Source organism: Xiphophorus couchianus, chromosome 18 (assembly GCF_001444195.1).
Source record: "Xiphophorus couchianus chromosome 18, X_couchianus-1.0, whole genome shotgun sequence".
Lineage (NCBI taxonomy): Eukaryota > Metazoa > Chordata > Actinopteri > Cyprinodontiformes > Poeciliidae > Xiphophorus > Xiphophorus couchianus.
Window position 1 is genome coordinate 23,747,505 of NC_040245.1, and position 27,919 is coordinate 23,775,423.

The 27,919-nt window shown below is 38.9% G+C and overlaps 1 protein-coding gene across 2 annotated transcripts in view; it reads right to left on the reverse strand.

Moving 5' to 3' along the window:
- The window catches only part of schip1 (schwannomin interacting protein 1), a 265,176-nt gene that overhangs the window by 148,904 nt on the left and 88,353 nt on the right, over nt 1–27,919 (reverse strand). The gene's annotated exons all lie outside the window — the stretch shown is intronic.

Genomic DNA, 27,919 nt, shown 5'->3' on the forward strand with positions numbered 1-27,919 from the left:
AACGAACATATATCTACATCGTTCTAACTGAACATGTGGATGCATTTTATAGGCGTTTTAGCTGACAAAACAACTATTATACAAATTTTGCTCCAAAACAGATAAGGAAGATGGAGACTTTTTATTTTCAATTAGGAAAAAAAAAATTACTTGTACAGGTAAGATATTCTTACAATTTGAAATGTTAGGTACAGGAGCTATTTTTAAGTGTAAAGGAATACAACTAAGACGAATAAGGACACAGTACAGTCCACCAATCATGCCTGATTGGCACATGAGAGCCTGCCAATCAGCTCCTTCAAACAGAATCAGCCAAGCCCCAACAACTAAAACATTAACTCAAAGAAAACAACATTTTTTTTGGCAAAACAAAGTAACACCATGACAACTTTAAATAATTGTTCAGCATAACCTGGTAAAATATAAAAACGGAGCTAGAGAAAATCATCACCTGCACACCAGTCAGTTTCATTTCACTTCTACTTTGCTTTTTATTCCCTACTAATATTCCGCCATATCCATCAACAAACATTAAAAACTAAAACCAAAAAGCCCTAAAAATCTTCCCAAAGCAACACTTCAGATTCAATCATTATCGTTTATTTGCATGGGGACAGGTGTTAAGTACAAACAAAAACAGAGCGCTAACATTTATGGCCTTAGCTCATTTGCAATGCATGTCCCCAGATGTGCCTTTGAAAACACAAAACAATTTAAAAGAGGATAGCAAGATAAAATATCATGCATAACATCAGAGGCGGTCCTATCCTGCTTGGCGCTCTGGGCGAACCACCCTACCAGCGCCCTCGCCACCTCCATGAAGTTGTAGAGGGAGGTTGCCCATGTTTTTAGCAGTTCCCCATGACACGTATCAGAAACCGCCACTGCATAACATAAATCCTAAAATTAATTTAAAACAGGCCACAATGAAACAAGAGCCATCATCATCAGCTGTCAGTCATGACTACAAGTCTTAACTTCTTTAAGACACTCCTTTTGTCTTAATCTTGTGGATCTTGTCTGAAATGAGTTTCATGTCTTCAGGTAAGGAACATATTGCCATTTTATAGCACAATCAAGTAACTATATTGACTTCACTATAAAAAAAATGCTGTATATTTCAAACATGACTTTAAAGAATTTTGACCACGTAATTTAACCCCTTGAAATTGGGCCTCTGTCTCTTTAAAAAATCCTGCTCTTTCTGAAACTCCACCTTCAGGAAGTCATCACAACATAGCTCCTCTATTCAGTCTTTAACAATGTTTTGCTAGCTTTGGTTGCACTGAGAAGTAGCTCTTATAACGAGCTCAGCATGCAGTACCGTCAGGTGTTTGCTAACTGCTGCTGGGTAGTCTGAAGGAGCAGAGTGGAGGAATCACAGGGCAGGGAACCCTGGGAGGAGAAAGCTCGGAAACAGCAGCTCCAGGGATGAGCGGCTCCTCAAAGGCAGTGGCAGGTAAATGGTTGCCACAGGAGATTAAAGGATTTCTCAAATATGCAGGAAAGAATCAAGGCAACACTCCAGGTATGTTTTTACATACAGTACTCTACATAATACAACATAATGTAGAGTTCAAAAAAGTACATTTTACATAATACTCCCTTTTAATAATTAGCAAATTTGGATGCCCTTTGTTTGACAATCCAAGTATGCAAAAACCATTTTGACGTGTTGCATTCGTTGCATTCAGACTGTGGGAAATGAAGGAATTTGTCACAAGAAATATATGTAATCAGTACTATCTATGAAATCTCAACCATCTGCGGAGAGTATGCGTAGAGTCCGAGCGGCTCACAGAGTACGCACAGTACACCCGAGTATGCGGGAGCCTTAAGAGTGAAAAAGACCCAATTAGATCGGTGAACTATCCTGGCCCAAGTGGTTGCCATCAACCCACAAACTTATATTCTCTTTAAGCAAGTTGATTTGATTTGATTCAGGAAGAGGATACATCCTCGCGTCCTAATTGTTAAAGAACAGCTGGGGCTTTCTTGGCTTGACAAAGCAGGTCTTGCTCTCTCAGACTCTGCACTGCAGCAGTTACACTGATCCACTATTTATCCTGGAATACTGGACCAGTGGGAGCCATTCAAGGTCTTAGCTTAGTGCCTGGCTCCCATCTGCAGGCATGTGTTTTTAGAGGGTTTAATTGGGAGAAGGAGAATGATGACCGAAGAAGGTATTCTGTGGTGAAACATAATGATCTAGCTCACCCCTCCTCTCTAATACCTTCCTTCTTTAGTCTTCCTTCACTTCTCTCGGTTAATGGCTTCCCAGGTTTCAAGTTTAAAGGCTAATAGAAAGTGAAGCATCACAAGAAGAAGGAGAAGAAGAAGAAACCACATAAATAAATAAGTAAATAGATCAAAAGATAGTGTTGTTTGCTCCACTTTTTATTGCTCAAACCACATAGCTGGCAACATTTGAGCTAAATTTAAAGAAAAAAAAAAATTCATTACTGCACCTTTCCGTGCAAAAGGAAGACGCTAAATTAACATAGAAAATGTTTGATCTTAGCCCCACAGCCCCTGTCACAGCCCCTGTGACAAAGTGGGGAAATTGATCAAAAATGAAAATGCTTAAAACAGGAGTAATTACCTGTGGATTATCTCTCTAGTAATTAATCACCATTGGCATATGCCTGACACTGATCAGCCCACAGAGCTTTATAAATTATTCCTATGGCAGATCGGCCCGGAGCTATTGTTGTGCTTTGTGTTATCTCTGATATTGGACAGATAACACACAGAGGTGGAAGCAGGTGAGCACAGGAAACATCGTTGAATAATAGCTTTCTTTTCTCCAAGCAGCCCTCCAAATAAATTGAATGCAATTGATTTGAGCTCATTATGAATTTAATAATTGACTTTTGGAGGTGGTGCACTGCATCTTTATGAGCTACACGTCCTTCCCCACTGCAAACATTAAACCAATAGGAATAAGCATTCACTACCAGAACTGGTTTGTTGTCGCAAAAGATGCACACTAATATAGTTCCAGTTAGAGGTTTACATACAAATATCATCAGCATAAGTGTGAATTATTTTTTAGTTTAATGATATACTGTATGTGAATCATTTTGAAGAACTAGGAGTTAATTAAGTTTTTAATACGGATTTTCTCTAATCCACAGAGGGTCTAAAAACCTACAGACCCTATGTTCATAGACCAATTTCGTTTTCTTACTCACAATCCACAAATGTTCTAAATATAAAAATTCCAACCCATTTCAGTAGATTATTATAGGTGTCTTTTATTCATTTTAAAACAATTTTGATGTGTGGACGTTTTCGACGCACAAGAATCCCAAACAGTCATGTTGTGCTAAGCTGAATTGATGTAAAAGTGACAAACAGGTAATCCTCTTTTGTCAATGTGAAGTGTGTCCTCCTTTTCCATTATTATTTTATTTATTAGTTCATTTTATACACAGTCATGCATTGTGATGTTACCACAACAATGCTTTACTTTTGGTATAGTGTTTAAAGATTTGACAGCTGACCGTTGATCCCAAAGTTTCTGTCATTGTGGCTAAATAGTGAATATTTGTCTTCTTTGACCATAATATTTCGCTTCACAAGGCGTTCAACTTGTCCTGCAAATTGTAGTCTTGCTTACACGTGTTGATTTTTGAGGCAGAGCCTTTTCTCGGTCGTGTCCCTCTTAATCCTTATTGATCTAAAAGTTGCCTGGCCTCGCTGTGGACAGTGTCACTATCGTTCCAGTGGCTTGAGCCGTATTTGTTCCAGGGTTGCTCCTTAAGGCTCTAACAAATTTCCTTTCAGCTGAGGTTGATGGTTTAGGAGGGACGGTTAAGTGTTTTACACTTTTATCCTAAGGTGGTAATTCTGCCTTTTGACTCTGGTGTGGTGAAGCAGGGATGCTTCAAAATGTTGTAGGACTGTGAGCTACACACAGTCCTCCAGTGGGGTACTGGAGTTACAGAATCCCATTTTTAAGCTTGTGCCTATTGTGGCAGGATCTGTAGGTAAATTTGAAACAAACTGAATTTTACCATATTAAAGTAAAGAGAAACCTGGACTTGCGAAACATTAAACATCTGCTTTTGCCAGTCCTTGGTTTATCCATCTTTGCCTACTATAGAAACATAAAAGTGAAACTTGAGGGAAGTTATTTATTCAATGTTTTCGAAATACTTATTTAGAGAACATTTCCTCTATTTAATTCAGCTCAACAGTTTTGAAGGAAATTTAAGAATATTATGTGACATAACAGTAGACAGATCCAGCATTACGTTATTCACAGGCAAAATGTCATGTGCCTGGTCACATATTAAAGTAAGGTACTGCTGTAGTTGTCATAAAAGATACAATTATTATAAATTATTGGTAGCCTAAGCTATAAGATACCGATTGTACCACATAGCCAGAACTTTTACTACTTTCCCAGTCAAATTTGACCCAAACTTTCACTTCTGGTGGATATTAAAATATTCATTTTCATGCCGAAAAGATAAATCTACGCTCTCGGTGTCCTTCAGACATTCAGAGACAAAGTGTCACGCATGCTCAAACAAACTGAGTAAAACAGAGAGAGCAGAACGTGCCTCTCCTCTGTGCTTCCCTCGAACCCTCGGGTGTGTGTCCATCAGACTAAATGAGGAATGAAAAGCTCAGCTTGGTGGGACTTGAATACAATCCTAATGACAGGGACACACAGCACAACAACATTGTTGAGCATCTTTTGATGAAAACATGCAACAAAATTATGCATACATACATAATTGCACTTACAGGCATGAGTATTGGCAGCTGTCACCTTCAGTCAAGGCGTTGCATGTCTGAATATTCGTCTCATAGACGTCGCAAGGACAAAAACAGGTCAAAGTCTCAATCGTACAAGAAGAACCTGCAAATACCAGAGCAAGGGGCTTTTTTGTGGTGAATTGTAGCTGCGCTATAACGCACAAAAGAACAACTTTAAAAAAAAAGTACTTACAGTGTCAGCTCACTGAATACCGTGCAGTGGTATTCCAGCTGTGAGCATATTTGTCTTAATGTTCATGCTGCATATTTGTCATGAAAGTCTCCACATGTAAGCACTTACAAATATGAACAAAACTGCAATTAGCTCCTGTTATGTGACAGGTGAGCAGGGCCGAGCTAGTCCTACTTTAGCCGATGAAGTGGAAGGAATCCCTGCAGGGCGCTGTTCTGCTTGATTTCCTCCCAGCCCTGCAGCGAGGCGAACTCCACCACCAGGTGGCCATTCACATCTGCACAATGTTAATGACAAAGTAGGATCGTAGCTTTGTGTGAGCTCCAGAGTGCATGTCACTGAGCAGCATTCATAAGACTCCCGGACACTGCAGATCATTTCACGAAGCACTTTTCATCTGGTTTTATGTGAATCTGGTTTGAAGAAAGGATGTAAATTCAACTGTACAAGTTATTAGAGAGGCCAACTCTACGTTGTTTTTTTTATAGTCTGTTTTTTTGGCCTTCAATAGTGGCCAGGAGGTGGGACAGAAGGCAGACAGGAGGGAGGAAGACATGTGGCAAAAGTTCTGAAGTTGGGAGTCAAAGCCTGGGACAACCATCGCACAACCCACCACTTCTCGCAATGCCCCAATAGTTAAAGATTTTTAGCTTTACTTATCTACGGCACCCATAAAAAGTATTCATCCTCTTGCGTTTTCACATCAGTTATGATCAGAAAATATGTCTTTTTTTAGACAAACACAATTGGCAAAAACTCTCTAATGTCAAAGTGGAATATACGTTTTTTACAAAATAATTACCATTAAATAAAAATATTAATAAAAAAAAAAACCTTGCTTCAAGTCAGTATTTAGAAGATGCACCATTTAGATGTCACAGTTTTACTCCATTTCTCCTTGCAAAACTATTTCAGCTCTGTCAAGTCAGCTATGATCAGCCCTTTTCAAGCCTTGCAACAAATTCTCTCTAGTCTGGGCTTTGACTGGGACACTGCTGAACATCCACCTTGTTTGTCTTTAGACCATTTCTGCGTAGCTTTAGCTGGATGCTTCGGGTCGGTGTATTGCTGGGAAATAAGTGCTGTCGGAAACCGTAATTTTCCGGCAGATGGAAACTAACTGTCCTCCAGGATTTCTCTATATTTTGCTTTGTTCATTTTACCTTTCCACCTTTACAAGCCTATAGGACCTGCTGTGATGGCAGCCAGCAATATTGAATAGACAGAGAAGAAACCTTCCAGAGACAAGTGTCTTTATAATTCACTCACCTGAGACACAATCACTGCACTGAAGTGATCTACCAGCTCCAGCCGACTGGAGCTTAGGTGACGTTAGACGGGGTGAATATTTATGCAGTCACTTATTTCATGTTACACTTTTTAGTTAATTGTGATTAATTCTAGAAAAGATTTCAAGCTTCCGTTTTCAATAATAAAACAAATTCCTTGCTTGACTATCAATAAAAACCATCTTTGGCATGAATCAATACTAAGACACGAGACATCATTTTCAGCGTCACATGTCGCAAAGGTAGCTGTAGAGGTTTCTGTTTGCTAACATTATTAGTGATTTTATTTCCTGTTGTACCAAATAGATACATCAAAAGCACCTCTTTTCTAAATGAAAAGAAAAAAAATAGCTGTTGAAAGAGATGTGGAGTTCCAAATGCCACTGGAAGACAGAATAAATATCTAACCCCCCCAGTGAGCAAGAAAATGGCTTTTTGGGATCTCACTGAGTATATACCAGTGCTTAGAAATGACTGGAGCTTTAATATATGCAAAGAACATCACAGAAAAGACAGCTCAAGGTTCTGACTTTAAAAGCTGCACTTTATGTGTTTGTCTTTCAGAATATATATACAAAGAAATGGATTACTGAAAACCGCATCACAGTCCTGTGATAAAATGCTTTGTGTATTAATGTTTTCTGGATGGTTTATAATTGTGTGTACGAGCATGGAAAAAAAAACAACAAAAAACAACAAACAAAAACAATTCATCTCCAAAACAGGGCACTTGCTTTGATGGTTAACACTCAATAGAAAGGATTAAAGCAGACATGCAGTCATCTATTGATCTTGTTTCTTTCTCTCTCCGTTCAACACGCCAGAGGCAAGTTGCGGTGTTGACTGATTCGTCTCCACTACTTTTCTCATAACACAAACTCATTCTATTCACCGTCAGGCTGATTTATCCCCTCTGAATTTTCATTCATCCTAGCGTAGACACATTTCAGGTAATGTGCCATCATCATGATATGTGCTGATAAACTCGTCACAAAAAAAAAATCTCTGCATCTTTGAACAACAAATGAAGACAGTTGGAAGACTTCTTTGTCAGATGTGAATTGAAAAAAACTTTAAATAGAGGGGATGGCTGGGGGCAAGAAACTCCCTTCAGCATCAAGCTTAAGTTTTTAATTTTTTTTGCATAAAATGCACCCAGCCTCATACGGGTTGGCAACAGTAGTGAGTGAAAACAAGAGTCAAAACGGAAAGTGGCTACAAATTTGCACTTATCCATGAAAAATGCAGACAAACTAGCTAGCTAGTAGTACTGATGGTTAGCCTTCTATTTTATTAGCCAATTGCCTATTTAAGGAAAACTGAAGTCAATGCTGCCCTGCGACAGACTGACGACCTGTCCAGGGTGAACCCTGCCGCTCGCCTGGAACGTAGCTGGAGATGGGCACCAGCAACCCACCCGACCCCATTAGGGACAAAGGGTGAACAGAAAATGGATGGATGGATGGATGGATGAAATCAATGCAGTAGTGATAACTATAAATGACTGCTTATACGAATATGCGCTGCAGTGCAAATTTAAAATGCTTACACCAAAAACAAGAAGCGCAAAATAATATACAACTTTTTAGTGTATAGGGTAGAAGCTCTTTAAATGCATTTTGCAATGTGTCAACTTAACTGTGACTCAGACGCTTCACACAAGGTAATCAGAGACAGTGCTAAAGTGAGTTTTCGCTGTCTTTCTTTTTGATCTTTTGCAATCCTTACAAGACAATCTATGCCAGGCTTCATGACTAACGATCCACCGTGTGAGGAGAATAAGGTTGTGACTGGGTCATTCTGTTTCACTCTGTAAGTAGGTTATCTTCTCTCGAGTTTGGAGGTCCTCTGGGGATCGTCACTTTACTCACTCTGTCAAATGAGGTGCACTTATGGCTCTCTTTTGTAGCACTCAGCCATTCCCCACACTCATATTTTTGGCTTTAAAATTGGCCCTACAACTGCAAGGGGAAGAGCTCCACTCAGTCACAAGCATGCATTAATACCAACCAGACAATAGTTTGGACAGTGTATGACAAATGCAATCTGCTTTATTGGTCCCCTGCTGGCACGCTAATGGTTTGGAAATTTCAATATGCGTAAAAAAAAAGGAATCAGCAAAAAAAGCAAGAATGAGCTAAATAATAATAATAAAAAATGGGTAAAATTATAGGTCTCACAGAGGGGAAACGTGTTAGCAATTGCACGACAAGTCAAGGGGATATGACTGCCCAAAGACAAGAAGCAGGAAAGTGGCTGGGGTCGGAAAAGTCTACAACAGTATATGGGAGACTGAGCCAGTGTCTCAGACTCAAAGCTGCCTAATAACCCTAAGCTGCTGATAAGGCTCTTTTTGGGTGGCAACATTAAGGGTTCTTTTCAGTCACATAATCCTCTTATCCGAGTTGATTTCCAAACCACAAAGTTACAGGCAGTCCTGTGATCACTGTCCGCGTGTGCAGCTCAAAGGATACAGCCCAGGAAACAAAATAAGGAACCGGATAAAAAGAAGTGGACAGGTGTGGTGAGAGTGCATGAAGCTAGCTGAACCTGAACTGATCCTGCTCTGTGTTTTTCTGAGACTTGTCTCGCTCATTTTACTCAGAATGGTTTAACCAGGAGGAAAGGAATTTCTAAAAAGGGAATTTCTCTCAAAGGGATCAGCACAAAAACAACACAAGAGTATTGGTACATTCAGTGATGGTATCTGATGTGACCTGAAGTCAAGGACTTAGTAATTTAACTCTTGACCTAAACGTAGAAGCCAAGTGGTACATGTTGTATGTTTCATGCAGTATCTGACCTTTGCTGGGTCACATCTTGAGAATAAAAACTACCCTGGGTGAAAACTTCATCCAGGAATATTCGTTCATTTTACTGAGAGTAAGAATGAAACTGTACGCAGGTGGAATAGTGGCTTATTAAAAATGCTGGTTTAAATCTTGAATCCCATGTTGCCTGCACACACTGATAGTTGATGTCTGGGAATTTCAGAGTACAGATGATGGGTTCAAGGTGACTGCAAAAGTGTTTTCTGTGGTTCGAATGATTTGAATATATCTTTTTTTCCTCCCAATTTTTTTCATTGGTATTCAGGTGAGATGTATCTGTGCTGTGTTATTTGAAAGAATTAATTATTTTTAGCACATAAAAACAGAATTCAACAATATCCATAAAATTACAGTAAACATAACATTTTGTTGTATCTATTATACATTTTTAGGTATTTGAAACTTTAGACATTCCTGTTTTGCTGATGCGCTTGTTTTTAAGATATGAATTTATGAAATTTTGTAATATTTCCATATCTTCTGATGTCATACAAATAAATATATATATAATTCCATCAAATGTGGAAAAGAAGTACATCACACCACAATTCTTCATTGTAGTTGTAGTGTACTGTTTCGCCAAACTTCCTGGAATTGTCAAGCAAAAAGTGTGAGCTCTTTCCTCTCTCTGCAGGTGGCTGCGGCCTTCTTTGTGAGCGGGGAGGGGAAAAAAAACATCCAGTAAGTGTATCAATTCAGTCTGCTTGATTTTGAACAGTGATGCATCACAGCCTACATTTTATTTAATCAGTTGCTCCATTTAGATGCACACTCTTAGACTTCTAATTGAAGAAACTGAATTCATTGAGTCTCTTCTTTTCACCAATGCGGCACAGGAAAAATCTTGACGTACTGGGAGGCAAGTGGGTAAAATGAATTAATCAACCATAAAATGCAATGATTATTCTCTTTTTAAGCCCAAGTTATTAACAGAAACTCATTCTATGAGTTAAATAAAAAAATTGTTTTCCTGATGTGCTTTTTTCTGTTTAAAGCCTGAAATTACTCTGCAGTAGTTCTGGGTTTTTTTTTAGCTAAAAGGTCTGAGGCAGATGTCTGTAAATGTACTTGTGTCTTTTGTCAGTTCATAAATATTATTCATGCACAAACAGTAGTAATATTTCAATATGTTTATATTCCAAAAATATTGTGACCTCCACCAGTTCCTCTCTTTTTCATTAAAAGCCTTATCTCACTCATCCATAATTGAAGGGAAATTAGGAATGGGCACTATGTCAGATAGCACAAATGATACGACGTAATTAAGGCTCTGGAAAGATAGGGGGGTAATGAATTGATGACTTCAGTATTAAAAAGGGACAGGTCAGTGGTGGTTTTCACATCTCAGCTTCAAGCTAAGAGTGGGAATGTTCACTTAGTGATGGATTGAGCATAACTATGCAATCTGGCAGCAAGTGGTGTCATTGGAACTGTTCATTAATGACGCAATCCCTCACATTTTCTCTTTAACCTTCATTTTGGAAGATGAGTAAGATGGAGATATAGGTAGAAAATTTGGGGCCTGCTTTGTCTAAATTTAAAACAGAAACAATGAGCATGAGGAATATACGGAACTAAAAAGTATCTGACAGGAACAATCAAAAGCAATGGTGAAAGGAGGGGAGGCAGTTAATTCTCCTCCTTAACTTAAGGAAAAAGTGTTTAAATCAAGTGTTTAAATCTCAAACCAGAACAGCATAAAGTTCATCTTGCAACCCACCCCAGTCTCTGTTCAGACCATTTCTCTTTCCTGCGCTAGTATGGCCATGCCATTTTTATTTCACTATCAAGAAATAAAGAAGGTCTAAGACAAAGTTAGTAAATCCATTTCGACTTGTTTTAGTCTAATGAACCACTAATCCAAAATTAATCATATGTTGATTCATTGTTTGCATCCATGCTTTTCAATAACCGAGATAAAAATTAGGTCTAAAAGTTGTTCACATTCCTGATTTTATTTACGGTTTACCACATTCTTTCAAATAATGTTTTTCACAGATTATATAAGGCACAGTTTGCATATCATTTCTTTCATCTTACTCATTTAGACATTTGTCTTCGTATGCTACTCTTATTTGCAGTGTTTTAAAAGTAGTTTGCCCTTACTGTAAAGCATATCTTTAGTTTGTTTTTCCTGCCTTTATGTATATCTTTGTGCTTCTGTTTGTCTTTCACTTTAATGCCTGACTTTCTACAGTGAGAGACATTAAAGGATATTTCTATTCTACTTCTATTTTCATCGCAACACTTGACAGCAGGATCACAGTCAGATGTTGGGATTTTTTTTTATCTTTAGGCCACCCTGTCATTGAACTAGCTGGATTTGGAAATGTTTTCAGCCTTTTGGAGAGTTTAGAATGAAAGAAAAGATCTATGTCCCATAAAAAAAGGCATTACCTGCGTTAATAACAATCATGAATTACCATGAGGCTTAAGACATTTTCCAAATGTCATCTCCATAATGACTTTGTCACTATTTTTATCTTTTATGTTTTGTGTATTGAATGTGATCTCTTATCTGTGTTCTTTTATGTCCATGTAAAGCAAATTGAATTACCTTTCACATGAAAGTTGCTGGACAATTAAACTTGCCTCGTTTTTGTTTTAAAATAGTGGCTAAACCCTGTTGGCATGACATCGACTCTAGTTCTTAAACCTTTAAGTTCTGAACGGAGCGCCGGCAATCAAGCCAAATTTGCAGTACCGTAATTCTGCCACACTTTGCGCTGTCTGAAAAATTCCAACGGTTTCAGAAACGAAAGACGTTGCGATTTCCAGCAAATATCGTGCTATTACTGTAATTTCACCTCCGCCGTAGCAGGGAGTGAGATTAATCTGAGAGGCATTCTTTTAATAGACGGTATATTGTGAAAATAAATTGGTAGATATCGAACGTTCCAGTTGTTCTGGATAAATGGGCAAATATATTTTCTCACAGGACATTTAAAGAACTGCGTACAGTTAAAAAAAGCCAAAAACATCCAGGCGAAGATTTTAAATTTAGGACATAAAGGGTTAAATAACAAATAATGACAACTGAAGTCAAGAGGACTAGAATAAAAATTGCATTTCCTTTATTCTTTGATGGTATAGCTTTAAGAAAGCGCAATTTGCATTGGCAAATTTTAAAACATTGGAGTTTGGCCACAAAGATCTGACAGATGCATCTCTAACAAGCAGCTTTCTGGTGGCTCGATTACAACACAAATCTTTCTGAATGTGAACACCTGGTAGGTGGTAAAAGAGTTCCCCTGTCCAGGATTTACATTCCTCAGCCCAGAACATGTTGAAATGCAACAAAACAATCGTGCCATGTGTTCTCTCCAACGAGATAACAAGCTACACAGAGCTGAACTCCTGTTCACTGATACTACAGTTGCTTAAGGAAAATCTCTTGTAGGTACAATTTCAAAGCACTACAAACACCTGGTTTCCTTTTATTTTGAGGGCACATAATTAACATAAATTTCATACTAGGCACTTTACTATGTGAGACAGAACAGGCGTTAAAGATTCAGACATGCTTTTCATTCTGGTGGTGGAGAACAAGACAGAATGAAGCTTGTGTCCAAGCTGAGTGACCCGCTTTAGTGAAAACTGAATTAGTTAATCGCGGCCCATAATTCAAAGACCCCGAATGCATCAAGGCCAGACATATGGAGGTACACAGTCCAGTAGGTTTTACTTAAAAGCATATTCAGGCAGACAGGCATTCACAAAAAGTAGTGGCTATGAACACATCCAGCACTTAGTCAAGTAAATACGGCTCAGTGCTGTATCCATATTTCTTTTTCACACTTTCCCTGCACACTCGAGATTTACTTGCTCGCCCATACTCTGAGATAAATATGTCACCAATTTCCTAATGTTGATAAAGATCTGAGTTAATGTCAGATCATCAGATGAGGTGCTGCAGACTTAATCTTAAGCATTATGGTGAGATTACACCATAATGTACACTGTTTTAAGCATTTTGTAAGACAATTGTAGCTGCTGGGAAGATGATCCTCATCTTTTTCAGGCTAGTGGTGAATCTAAAGTCACTTTTAGTTGAAAAGAGATTTTTTTTTTTTTGCAATATCCAGTAATGCCATATCTGTCAATAAGTTGGGACATTGTCACTTTTAATGTACACTTGATTGTGTAATACACAAAACATCAAAGTAAGCTGGACCATGTGGTAGTGAGAGGTCAAAGATTTATCTACCGTCAAAAGTATCCCACATGGTCACATCATTATTAACTCAACAAACTCACTATATAAATAGTAAGTTTATATATTTATATATGACCTTGATGCAGGTGATTTTATTTTCACAGCTTTATTCTCCAAGTTAGCCCAAGTGATTTGTACGGGAGAATAAAAAGAAGCATTGTTATTTCCAAGAGGCATCTTAATATGTAAACCTGTCTTTTTCAAATTGTAAATGCAGATGTGCAATTTGCAGCAGGATCTTAAATTATAAATAAACCCTCTTCCTCTACAGGCTGAGCTGAGACGTGTGGGAGATGCAGCTGCCGTACGTCCCCACAAGGAAAGGCAGCAGGTAAAGCGCCATTGCTACTGCATGTTAAACTTTTTTTTCTAACTCTGGTTTCTAATTTTGTTCATGTTGCCCTTTTTAAACGCCTTATTATTCAGCATAGGCTAGCGTTAATATTAAAAATAAAACGTTTTCGAGAGCTGGGCTTATGTTTTGTCTCATTTTCATGTAGAGAAAAACAATTCTAGTTGGCAAATTTACATCCATTAAAATCTTATAAAAACAAAATCTAATATTAATTTGTTGAATGATCACATGCAGGATTCAGCTGTTATTAAACACATTAATGCTTATTTGTTCATTCGTCATTTGACAACAGCTGCATGACGGAAACGTAGTGAACAAGCTTGTTTTGGTACCTTCCTTCACTGAACAAGACGGATCTGACCCGACTGAGCTGTGTTGCATGAAAGGGGGGAAAAAAAAGAGTTTTGTATTGTGTATGCAGAGTGCATTGCTCCACTCAAACAGTACTTGCAAAAGCACTGCAATAAATTTGTAGAAGACTCTGAGGCATATGATAATAAGGGATTGTGCTATGGAATTGCATATACTGTTTATTGTGATTGATGTTGTGCAATTTGAATACATTCACTGTATCAGTGCGACTCCATTTTCAAGCTGCCAGCTGCCGACTGAAAATGGAAGTCATTCAGTGGGTTATTTATGCACGCTGAGCTGCTACTGGAGCAAACGCAGAGACAGAGAGAAACGGTAAATTAATAACAAAACTGACAGAAGCATACTCATAGTAGTGATTTTTTTTTTTATATAGCAGAATAATCATTTCTGGGTTTGTGATTAATTAAACACACCAGGTACAGGAAAACATGGCTGTCTCTAAATTCTCCAAACTCCTACCTGCTGAACTTTCTACCTCTGTTGGCCCCAAGAGAATTGTGCTTACGATAAAGTAGATAAAAATGGCTTTGCCACAATAGTGACAGATCCCTCTCCTCAGCAAAAACTTCTGTTGCCCCCACAGGAGCAGGGATTCATTGATAGCTTTTCAGAAATGAAAGAGTTCATGAAGTCTTTTGCTACACATTCTCCTGTTGTACTCCGCGCACTTGCTCGCTCACACACACACACCGCAGCTCTCGTGTATGGCTTTATTCTCTCTCCGTCTTCTGAGATTTTTTTTGTTTTTTTTCTTGTTCAGTTCATGAACTCGGTGAATGAGTGATTCTGAAACCGAGGAACTCTCATATCAAAGCTGTCAAGCATTTTCTGTTTAGATTCATCATAGCTGATGCAAATATAAACACATTTTGTATTGTCTGGGACAGCCTCTGTTTGTCACGGAGTTGTACACTGGGAGTACGCAGGGTGTTATGGGAAACAAGCTCGATATCACCAAACACAAAAAGCAGAATAAAAGCAATGTTTTATAAAGTTAAACACCACATGGTCTGCACGTTTTGCCAAAATGTATTGGGTGCCTTGAATGACAGTCATGCAGTAACTCCAAATATTTAAGCTGTTCAGCTGCTGAAAGCATTTTAGAAAAGTTTTACTGAAATTTTGCAAACTGCTTTACTGTTACTAGATATTAAGTTAGGAGTGGGCAATTGGGACTTAACATTATATTGGAATATTATTTTGTGGCACTATTGTGATTTCAATAAAATGACAATAAGACCTAATTCTTACTTCTTTTTTGGGTAACTAACAGTGTGACTGTGACTGCATGGTACAACAAACACAGATCCATAATTACTGCTCTTAAAAACATCCATTTGTAATACACTTCTTTAGGACCCCTGTCACATAAAGAAATGTGATTTCATTTAGTGTATCACTAAACTGTTCACAGGATCTGCATTTTTATCATATTTTAAAACCTATTGGTATTCGTGTTTAACGAACAGTGGAAAAAATAATAAAAAATAATCCTGACACTATGAACAGTTCAGATTTTTTTTAACATTGTTGTTGGAAATTGCGACAATGATAAATAAATTAAAAAAAAGTATCACGATAAACAATTTGATAAATGCTCAGCCCTACATTAAATAGATATTTTAAAATGAGGTAAGTTAAAAAGCAACTTTTTAAAGTAGGGCTTCCCAGGTCCAATTTATATTTGATAAATTATAAAGCTGTGGAAGTCAGTGATAGTAAATCTAATCCATCAGCTGTGATTTAAAAACATATGTCAGATTGCTACCACAGAGGAGAACGAGAAATCCATGAAATTACGCTGAAAAATCACACAGTTGCATTGAAAATTACTTTTGGGAAGACAAACACAGTGAATGTAAAAATTGTTTTAACATGAACAATTTAAATAGAAGTCTAAATTGGTCAAACGTGCCACATTCAAAATCAAACCGTGCATCCGGCTCTCCAAAGGGCATGAATATGGCTGGAAGAAAGAAAATTGGATGCGGTCTGAGTCTAATTGTAGGAACAATTGTTAGATTTGAAGCAGATGGTGTAATGTCTGATTATTTACATTTTTATAACATGTTTCAGCCCCTGTCTGCCCAAAGCTCACTGCCTTTTATTCCTAAACATAAATAGTTAGGACCTTTTAATAACCCTGTGGTCCTTATAACTTAGTGTTGCATTTCGGGATTAAATGTTGTAGCATAAAGCAAATTAGGCATGCTAATATTTAAATCAAACACTGAATATCTGCATTGTAAATGGGACGCACTTTTTATTTAACAACAATTTTGATGCAGGCAGAATTACAGCTCCCTGAAAGCCTAATTTGCTTTCCCAAATTGGATCCATCTACAGTACACATTACGTCCAGGAGATAGGGCAGCTGAAATGAGGACATTAGAAAATAAAATGTCCAAGAGACCGGCCAGTTCAGGTAATTTAAGCAGCACTGACTGTGGTCCGAGCAGTCTAGCCTTTAATGTATTCTGGCCATGAAGGACTGAGAGGAGACCCCTGGGACAAAACTAATAGTTGCTTCTGGTAGACTTCAAGCACATAAAGAATCTCCACTCTCTAAGTGACTGGAGGTGGGAGGTAAAAATGGATTACTTTTCTTTAAACTTCCACAAATGCCTTTAAATACCCCGCTTGAACTCCGCAAACTTCCTCCTGACATTTGCCTGACCCTTATGGCGTGCCTCACCTCTCCATGGCACTCTCACCTGCTCACCGCCAACACTATATGACAGCTCACTTGAAAATCAAAGCACACCGCCTCAACAGCCAGTCTTTGAGGAGAAAATGCTGCCTCTCTTACCAATTACCATATTTTTTCTTTACGCCTCCAACCCCCATGTCCTTACTCTCGATACACAAAAAAACAGTTTGCTTTTCCCAGAGTAATGTCACACATGTGAATGATAAGACGAAGCTTGGCTGCTTGTGACAGGCACTCGCGACGCCGCTCGACCGATTTCCGATCTTCCAGGTGTCGCAAACTGTGACACTTTTGCTCACCCCTATTCAACCTCTACTTATCTTGCAACGTCCCCCTCTTGTTTTTTTCCCCCACCTAACCTGTTTTCATTCACAGTGTGCTACTTATTCACTTTTAACGGCGTTTTGAGGCTAACTGATTCACTGCATGAATAAGAAGGCCACAGGGTTGGGCTGTAATATCAGTACGGCACTGCGTAATGAGTTGGTGATGATTAAGAATGATGGCTGATAACATTTTACTGGCTTAATAAAGCAATAAAGAAGCTCTTTAAGTCTCAGCTTCTCCAGCTTTTCTCTCATCCTGCGTCACAGTAAACCTTTAAGTTAAAAGTTACAGTAGACACCTTGCCTAGTTAATGTGTAACATACAACTGAAGGGACCTTTAAATGGGCTGTTGCTCAAAATATAAAACTAGCAAGTATAGGGGAAATTAAAACAAGCTACATTGAAACAGAGACTTATTCATTTTAAAGGGGATGCAGTATGTTCAAATTGTACTTCCATTTGGGTCTTCACTGCTTCAAGAAACACTCTGAGTGCTAAAAAAAACACACTTGGGTGTTGTTTTGGCAGTTAGTAAATGCTTTTTGGGAATTGGAAAATGAGGCATTTCAAAAACCTCACAATTGCTGCCCCATTGCCTCGCAGTCAGAGTTGCCAAAATTATTTCTTTTTGCAAAGTACCAGAATGAGTAAAATATTTTTTTAAAATGTTTTTATCACTTTGATCAAATTTGGAAGTTTGTTGCACACAGATTAGGACTTTCTTTTCCATTGAACAGTGTGGCAAAGCCCAGATGATGACACCATTTTGAGGAGTGTGATAAAACTAAGCGAAGTGTAATGACCATTATTACGTTTTGAGTGAGAAAAAAAAAAAGGAGGACACTTACATGCCAGAGAACATCACGACAGTGGAGTACAGGGGTGGCAGCATCATGCTGTGTGGGTGTTTAGCTGTGGGAGGGATTGTTGAAATAGAAATTTTAAAGCAGCCTGAAAGTTAAGGCTTGGGCACAAGTGGTTCTTCCAAATAGACAATGACTTTAAACCAAAATCCAAATTGGCTTAAGGGGAATAAAGTCAATTTGATTTATAATGGCCAAAACAAAACTGTGATCTCAGCCCTCTGGTAGGTTTGTAGGCAGAGGTGAAAAGGGTTTTACCAAATACAATAGCTAATCTTAAGTGACTAAAAAGCTAAAGTTTATTTTGACATACTGTGAAATGTAGACTAATAGTAGAGAAAGTAGAGATTTACATTACATTGTAGTTTGTCTTTGGAGGATTTTGCCTTTTATCTAGTCCCTTATCATTCTTTGTATGCAGAAAGCATTACCCAAATGGATTTTATGGGTGAGAGAGTTAGGTTACGAGGAGAAAGAAAGAGCACAAAAAAGAGTACAAGAAAGAGAAGAAGCCTTTTTATTAAACACAAATCAGTTTTTTTCTCAGGAGACGAGACCACTCAGTGGGAAGAAGAATAGTTTTTTTCCCTCCTCTTTTTATCTCCCTTCTGTTCAATACATTTTCTTTCTTTGGTTCTTCTCTGGATTTTTTTTTTTTTCAGGCTCTAAACGCCAAGCCAATAAACCAAGAAACAAAATCCCCCCTAGTCTCACTCTTTCCTTTCCTTCTCAAACAGACTGAATGTTCAGTATTCTAATAAAAATCACAGCTTAGATGGTCACATCTGAGAGAGCAAGCGCACACGCGCTCAAACACGCAGACACGCAGCCAGCCCACGTCTGGTAGCGTATGTGGGCTGTCTTTTATATTTCCAGAGTCAGTTTAGTGTAACCCACCGTTCCATGCCTCAGCACTCACTGTGACTATTAGTGGGATCTCTCAGGGCTGAATAAGCAGTGGGATTGTTCAAGTTGAATAACAACATGGAGAACTTCGCAGAAATATGACTTCAGACCTAGTCGAGGAAAATCACAGCAGCATGGTGGGGGAAAAAGCTGTCACTTTGACGAGGCAAGAGCAGAGAAAGTCAAAGGAAGTTAGTTCTTTATGAGGAAGGATGGCAGCGTAGGGGGTTAGTTTGCCATCGTTCGCTGATCTTTTTGGGGCTAATTATTATCCTGTTGAGACATGCAGTGTTGGAATGGTTAATGCTCTGTGAACTCTGACAGGGACACACACATTAGCTTGTTAAAAGGTACGCTTGGTTTAAAAACCCAGAGATGTTCGTAGACAATAGAGATAAATAGTCCATAGCAATTCATTAAAGTTTGTTCTAGCATTATAATTTACTAACAAGTTATGTACAATGACTTTGCTTGCCACCAATGACTTTTCTCAATGTCATTATTTAAAGTACTTTCATTCTTTAAAATAAAAATACTTCTTTTTTGATATAAGACAGAAACTGGCATTGAATTATTTCTACTATTTTAGACTATTTACATTTGAACCTTATTCATAACCTTTTTCTTTTTGGTTTTAGTTTGTAGATATATATATTTTTTCTTATAAACACATTAGTGATTCTTGAATTGGGAAAGGTGCTAAACTGAGAAAACATTCAACACTTCATTTTGACCTTCCCCTTAAAAGACCTAAAATATCTTTAGACTTGGACCTTAAACATTTGAAACCAAATTTATTTTTGACACTCAAACATTAAGACTTATTTGGACTTGTGGTGAAAGAGTTGAAACTTGACTTGCTCCTCTTAGACCTGTGACTTCACTTAGACTTGATATCTAACTTTGAGATGGACCAAAAAACATTAAGTTTATTTACATAACGTGCAAACAATCTCTTATCTCTTCATTTCCAGGTCCTAGTATAAGTCTTCAGCAGCGGCCTACACCTCAATGGTATCAGAACTAAGACACACACACACACACACACATCCTCATGCACACAAACAGTAGTCCTAACCTCATTTTGTCTTTTTTTTTTTTGCCACAGGAAAACTGTGGCAAAAAAATACTCCGCAAGCACACACTTGAAAGGTAACTATTTTTAGTTCTGTGGTTCTCGTGTAAAAAGAATACAGGAATTCTAGGTGAGCATGAGTGCTGCATGTGATATTTCAGCTTTCCACCTTGAGTCAGAATCGGAGTGAGTCAGTAGGGGCAGGAAGTTGGGCGGATAATGATCCTGCTGATAATAGAGGAGTGGTATCTGGCTAAATGAGGCTGGATATGAACAGTGCTGCAGGCTGTTCTTTTGCACCCTCCCCACATCCACAGATCTCACAGCTCTTGAGGTACAATGTGTGTGATAAAAAAAAAAAAGTGTCATGAACAGATGAATAGCAGCACATTTTTCCTTACCTCTCTCCTCCTTCTATGTGCCTGTGTAAGTGCTGGTGTATGTGAGAGCAATGCACACCACTGCTCTCCCAGTTAATTAGGAATCGTCCCAGCTTGCACCGGGTATACAGGAAGGCAGTCGGGAACATGGAGCAGTTTTTACTCTCGCCTGTGTAAAGTGTTGCATTGGTGGCAACACAAATCCACTGGCAGCGCAGAGTTAATGAACTACAGAAGGGCTTCTGGTGTACTTCATGAGACACACTTTTGTATTTTGGTAAATGCTACCAACAGCATTTGTATAAAAAACTTTTTAATCAAATCAGTCAAAAGATTTGAAAAAGATGTGAAACAAATTAGCTGTAAATTAATTAGGATTACTGGTAGTTTAGATGAATTGATAAACTTAGTATGCATTTCAAATAGCATTTCAAAAGTGTGAAATACTATGTAAGTTTTTGGCTGAATTAGAAATTAATTATCAATTTTAATCAATCAATTATAGCAGTGATCAACAACTCGACAAAGGCGGCTGAAATTAACTCAAAGAACCTTATACTTTGATGTTTAGGTGATCTACAGTATTTTAAGACTATAGCATTGCTAATAATAATATTAATAGTTTAGAGCCAGCAGTTCGCTACAGCTAGCTGCATGAGCAGAAATAAAGTTGTATTTAGAATGACATAGTTAGCAGCTATAGCTTAAAGCTCTTGTTGGCTTTAAGAAAACGGGACATTTTAGAAGATTGTTGGACCTATCTAATTGAGCTTAGTGGCCTACAAATAAAGCAAGCTCACCTTACTGGACTTTTTGAAAATAAAAGCATAAATTCAATCTTTTCTTCCAAATAGTGAAAACACCACAAGTAAAATCGTATCAGGTGGACCTGACAACAACAGTCTTCAGTGTAGGCTCTGTTACTGAGGGAAGAAGAGTGAAGTTAGCTATTTCTAAAGCTGTTTGAGAAACATTAGTGACATGAAACAGTATTAACTAAGATGGAGGTGGGTATCTTAAGGCATTTGTTTGAAGAGATGTTTGGACATGCTATTAGTTTGTGTGGTTACACTGTCTCCATGCACTCCAATCCTTCACATAAACACTGAACTAAACAGGGGAATTAAATAAATGAAACGTTTATGATGAGCTAATGATTTGGCTCTGATTGTCAATTAGTGGAAATCAAGGCCGGTTCATTTGTAGAACCAGTGGAGAACTGGTTCTGGCTGGAAAAGGCCTATAGGTTTGGCTGCTGTGCGAGACTTTGTACAAGACTGTGGTAAGAATCTCCATGACAACTTGTTGCACAGCATATGTTGTAGCAGAAATGCTCCAATACTGGATATGAATGGTTGACATTATGTACTTTCTCCACATCTTATTTCTAAATCTTCCTTGTTGGCACCACTCTAAATTCCTTACATATTTTAGTAACATAAATGGACGTGCACATGCTTGCAAGCCAAACTGGAGCCGATTTTAAAATCAAACAAAGCTGAAGAATAAAAAGGGAGGGAGAGGATTTATAAATAGAAAGCTTGCTGGAAAAACCCAGCAGCGTCTTTACAAGTCCGACGTCATCTTGAAGCTCTCTTTAATATTTCATTCAAGTGTCGTGAAATTAAAAGGTTCAAGGAGAAAAAAAAGGCAAGGGAGGAGGGAGGGGAGAGATGCTAAAAATAATACCACCACCTATCTTTTTTTGTTGGAATGGCAAAGTTCATGTGAGGACATTTTATCCAGCAATAAGAGGCTCTTGATTGGTGTTATCAAACTGAAAGAGAAGAAGCATGCTAACAAATTCCAAGTGTCGCAGCAGAATAAAGAGTGTGTGCAAGTTGCAGCAATTTGCATCACATTTTCTGAAACAGTGCACTTTAAATTCCAGCTTTATACTGTAATTGATATCCAATAGAGACTGCCCTCCACAGCAGAGAGCAGATCCAGTATGACAGAGGCTTTTTAGTGGAGCTGAACTCCTCCCTGCTCGTTTGGCCTCTACAAAGCAGAACAGTGACCTCCTGTGGAGCTTCCAGGACAATGCAGAACCCATGGTGACGTCACTGTAAAGCAAGTGCTGAAACTATCTGATGAACAACAAAACGAGAAGACAGTGTAGATTTCACTGCCAGGGGTTTGAAATCAGATTAACCTGGCCTTTAAAGGTAATTCCATTTTTATAATGCGATGGCCGTGACACTGCGCTATTTAAGAGGCACTGTACATTTAGATCTGCAACCATCCGGTTCAGACTCATACCCTTATCACATGAGGCATGTCACACAGAGGTAATTTGTTTTACACACTTCAGAGAATGGATGACATGACAGGTCCCAGGTGTGAAAGGGCGCATGTTGAACTTGACACTTCGCTGGCAGGTGATTAGCAGACAGTCAGACCTCGCTGCCCCCCATCAGACATTATTACACACAGGGCTCCATCTCCCGAACACATAATTATAAGAGTCATATGAATGTCCTTCACATGTCTGCAGGGGCGGCTGAAGCCTTCAACAGGGAAACTTGGCGCACCGACGTTCTTTTCAATCAGTTCCGACATGGGCGTTGCCTGGAGGACTTGACGTTCTCATGCAACCATATTTAAAACCTGGCCTGTCTTTGTATAATGTGGTGTGAAATCACTAATGAATCTGCCAATCAATAACCCGGTTGGTGTGTTAGAGCACTCTTCCTACATCCTGTCGGGCCTGTCACGGCGCAAAGCTAACTCAGACAATAAAAGCAAAGACCCCAGACTCCCACACCGGCATCAACACCCCGCCGAACGTTTTATCTCGCTAAAAAGAATTCGACAAGAGGGAGGAGGTCAATGAAATCTGCAGCCTACAGACACAGCATCACTCTGGAGGAGCAGATACAGATTACAACCCATGTGTGGGAAAACCTTTCCAATCATTTGCACCTAATGAAAATAAATGATTAAACACGTGAACTGCCTCTATGAGGCTTAAATAAGCCCAAAACTAATTTGAGGCAGTCCTTAAGCTTCTAACCTGGGTTTTATTTTGCATTGTCCCTGGTATTACAGTAACAGGATTGTGAAAATGTTGGCTCCAGTTACAACTATCCCCTCCAGCGATGAAGAGACCAGTGGGGGCTAGCATTAATTTCTAAGGCCTTATGTTTCATTTGCATAATTACTATAAATCATTAATGGGATGTTCTGCTCCACAATGAAGTGGAAAGTAGAAAAGGCAGAGGTGGCTACATCCTATAGCACTGATTTAGTTTGCAATGTGATGATTAAGTATAACATTAAGGTTCTTTAAGGAATAATGAGAAAAAACTATTTATTCACAGTGATGGAGAACTAGTTGAGACAGTTTGATTCACATTTTGTAATGTTTCTGCCACAACTTCCATGTATTTTATGGTGACACGCTGACACAAAGTTAGTTCAAATATGTGGTTTTCAAATCAATTTTACAAATAAAATTGCAAAGCAGTCTTTAGAAACCACCTATTTTGTAAATGCAGACTACCTGCATATTACATACAGTTGTTCTGTGAAGGTTCCAGAGGTTTGTCTCACAAAAACTAGAAAATAAACAGCATTATGAATAGCAAAGACCAAACTGGGTTGGGAGTAGAGGGAGTTCAGAGAAGGGCTAGTTTAAAAACAACAACATTATAACCAAGCATCTGAGAATCGTTTGTATTACACATCTTCAAATTAACCAGGAGATGTTAGGCAACTTAAACTGACAGCTTGATCCGTGAAGAAGTTGAAAAGATCCGCAATTATTTGCTGTGCGATTTGGTCATTTTGAAAGACTGGGAAGAGAAAAGCCGTTTTTGAAAGAAAGACATAAGAAGTCTAGATTGTAGTTTGCCACTAGCCATGTCTAGAACACAAGATGAAAAGAGTGCTGTGACCAGGTAAGACTAAGATGAAACATTTTGACCTATGTACCAAAAACTAAGTGGAGGAAAACCTTTTAAAAACACTTGAGACTTGGGAGAGATTCACCTTCTGGTGGCACAGCAGCTCTAGGCCATGTTTTAGAATGGTCCAGTCAAAGTTCAGACCTAAATCCAATTGAAAGCAAGACATGAAAATTGCTCTTTACAGCTGCTATATCTGCGGAAAAAAAAAAGAAGGGTCTAAAAAAACCTTTGGCCTCTTATGTAAATGTGTGAACCCCAAAAATTGCAGCAATTGTTGGAAGAAAAGCAAAATGTTGACCTGGGTGAACTTAATATATGAGCACAGGACACTTTTGATTTAAACCATGGACTATTTCAATTCCAGTGTAAATTTGCCTGGTGTAGAGGTAGAGTAAACGACACAAGTAGAGAGGTTATAATCCTCAATGCAGCCATCCTGGGTTCAATTCCTGACTCTCGGACCTTCGGTGCATGTCTTCCCTCATTTTCTATCTGGTGATTGTCAATAAAGGTCTCTAAAGCAAATAAATAAATAAATAAATAAATAATATATTGATATTTTACATAACATCCCAGTAAAGCACATCAAAATTTGGAGTTGCATCATCACAAATTCTGAAAAATGTTCAAGGGATATGAATAATTTCACAAGGCTGTATTTGACTCATATTAGGAGAACACTGTAAGAGCCCAAACTAAAAATTTCCATTTGTCTACTTGACAGTGAAGGGTTCACCATGGGGATAACATACTGTAAATACAATAGAACAGGGGCACAGTGAGCCTGAGGCGAAGTCGCTGTTCTATTTCGGTGACAGAAACTTACATGCTTCCCTACTTTCTTCTATTTACAGTAATAAAATGTTTTTTTTGGTTTTTTAAAGGCTGCACAGATTAGAAATATGCGTGCTCGTTGATGGAGCAACAATTTGCTCCCCACACTGGATTAGAAGGGGGTAAAACCAGCGCGACAGGTTAAATGCTTCGGCGGAGGGTACAAGCTGTGCAGCCTGCTGGCTCAGTAATCTGCTGAACCTCTAATGCATTGTATAGTGATGAATGAGAGGCGGCTGCAGAAAAGTCAGTGGGTTATTTCAGGACAGCTCCGCGCAGACCCGGAGGTTAACCCAAGGACCTAAATTTGCAGCGCAATCCCACTGAATGTCTCATATCTCTGTGCCAAACACAAAAAAAGAGAGGTGGTGGGGGCATACAGTAACCTTGCGAAAGTTTCCTAAACTTTGCCTAACCTATTTTATCTCTCCTGCCAGGCTTCCACAGCTGCAGCCGCTGCAGCAGCTGCCTGACCTGATAAAGCCAAGAGAACAGTGGGAGGGTGAGCGAGTGATAAAGAGACGGACTGAAACACAGCGAGTGGGCGAGGGGCCCAGAGAGTGAGGGAGAGAGAGCAATATCCTTTATGAAGAAGACGGGAAAATGAGACATTAACTATAAAAAGAGGAAGGCCAGAATTAAGCTCTAACATGTCAGAAAGGGGAAGGAGAGGAGAAGGAGAGCTGATGGAAATGGGAGGAGGAGATGCACAGCAGCTGGCAGACAGAAGAGACGACCCCACTTCTGCTCGGTCCGGTCTCAAAGCACCTTAGCATGGCAGATGGGCTCATTTGGACCTCTGTGCCCTTCACCAGTCAACACACACATACACTGGTGCATCAGTCATCCGTCTGTGGGGTTCAGAAGAGTTCTGGGAAATATAAATGCTACGAAGAGCAGACATTGCTGACTTCTCAGTGGGGGATTCGAAGAAGTACTGGTTCAAAGAGTAATCCTAGAATTTAAATGTGGTTTAGTATCAAACTCTGAAATAATATTAAGCATACACTGTCTCCTTTGAACGCCTAAGAGTTTTGTCTGATTCTTGTCCTCTGTTGCTTCTGAAAAGTTGTCTCTCAAGTATGTGTGTTTGAAAGCAGATCAAATTCAATTTAAAGTTCAATACTTTTTCTATAAACCTCAGACGTTCTTGTGTGTTTACCTCATTTAATTATCCCATATAGGACAATTTCTGGCATATTTACTAACCTTCTGAAGACCAATGGGTCTTATGGGGACCAGAGTTTGGTGGACTCCCTTGTTTAGGCTCAGGGTTTAGGTTTAGAGGTCTGATGTGCATTAGGTTTTGGTTAACAGACTAGTAATGGTTAGGGTTAGGCATAAATGCAGTTACAAAAATGGATGGAAGTCCATCCAAAGCTTTCAGTTTTCATAGAAGCACAAGGATGTGTGTGCATGCACAGTACGTTTACTTTGCCAAGAGGGAAATCTAGACATTTCTTCATCGATATACTCTCTAGCTCATTTTGAGGAACCCTTAGATGTTCAAAGGTCTAAAATGAATAAAGGTTTTTCATTGATGATGCTTTTCTCCATCGTGGTGCTCTGCACAAAACAACTTTTTAACTACCTCTGCCTTCCCTGTGGACAACATGGCGACTGGATTGACGGGTTCCATAAAGAATGCTTTTTTTGTTTTTAGCACTTACAATTGGCTGTTTATGAAATTATCTGCCAGCCCAAGCATGCACAGAGAGACCATGAAAACTCCAGGCAGAACGGGATTCCAACGCGAGGCCTTCTTGTTGCAAGGCAACCGGGCTACCAACTGCCTAAAAATAAACACTCAGTTCCAACAAAACACAAAACTGCCTTTGATGACCTGAAGTAATATCACTGAAAATATTTTACGCTGACTCCATGATGGTGTAGTTGTTAACGCTATTTCCTTGGAGCAGAGCAGTCCTGGGTTGGAATCCCAGCCACCTCTTCTGTGCAAGGATGGATTCTTTCCCAGTACTCCGGCTTTGCTAAACTGTCAAGAAACATGCATGATAGGTATAAGTTTGAGAGAAAATGTGTGTGTATTTCTTGCCCCTTGTCTCTCTGTGTTTACCTGTGATAGACTGATGGCCTGTACATGGAGTAGCTCAAGTCTAGTGACTACCTGACTTTAGGCACCAGCTCCTTCATGACCCACATGAATGAGCAGGTATAGACAGTTAACGGATGTCTTCAGCTCGTTTTATGCACTATGACTTTTCCATGATTTAATTCCTTTTATGTTCCAAACAAACAGGAGAGGAAATCTAACTGAGTTACGCATTCACATACACAAAGTAGACAAGAAAAGTTGAATGCTTCGTTCCTTTTTAGGTCTTGAATTTCCTGTTTTCTGAAAAATGTCAACCATGCTGCTCCTTCCAAACAATCTGCTGACAGAACACAAACCAGCCATTTTGAGACAAGGCCTCCCTCTAGTGTCATAACACGGCTATTACACCCCCCGATGTACGATCAGCACCAAAGCCATGGACAGCTCCCATACTCACAATGCAAAATGTAGAATGAAATCCTAAAAACAAACTGGATTTAAAACTAATGTCCAGACTCCAAGCATCTCGGAGCGTCCCCTCCGGATTCTCATTCCTCACGTAATTTAGAGGCAACGCTGCCAGAAAAAAAACATTTCCCTCACCCCTAAACACAATTTGATTGATGCCTTGTAATAAAAGGGCATTTGTCTTCTCGACAGTGTAAAATTGAAGCTGCAGTGGCCTGTGTGTCCGCGCGCCTCTCATCCGTGCATGTGTGCGTGCAGGTGGTCTGGCTGGCTGTGCCAACGTGACACAGTATGATGAAACAATAAAATTTAGACAGCTGATTCATATCTGAGCATAAAGGCCAGAGTTTTGTTAGGTTC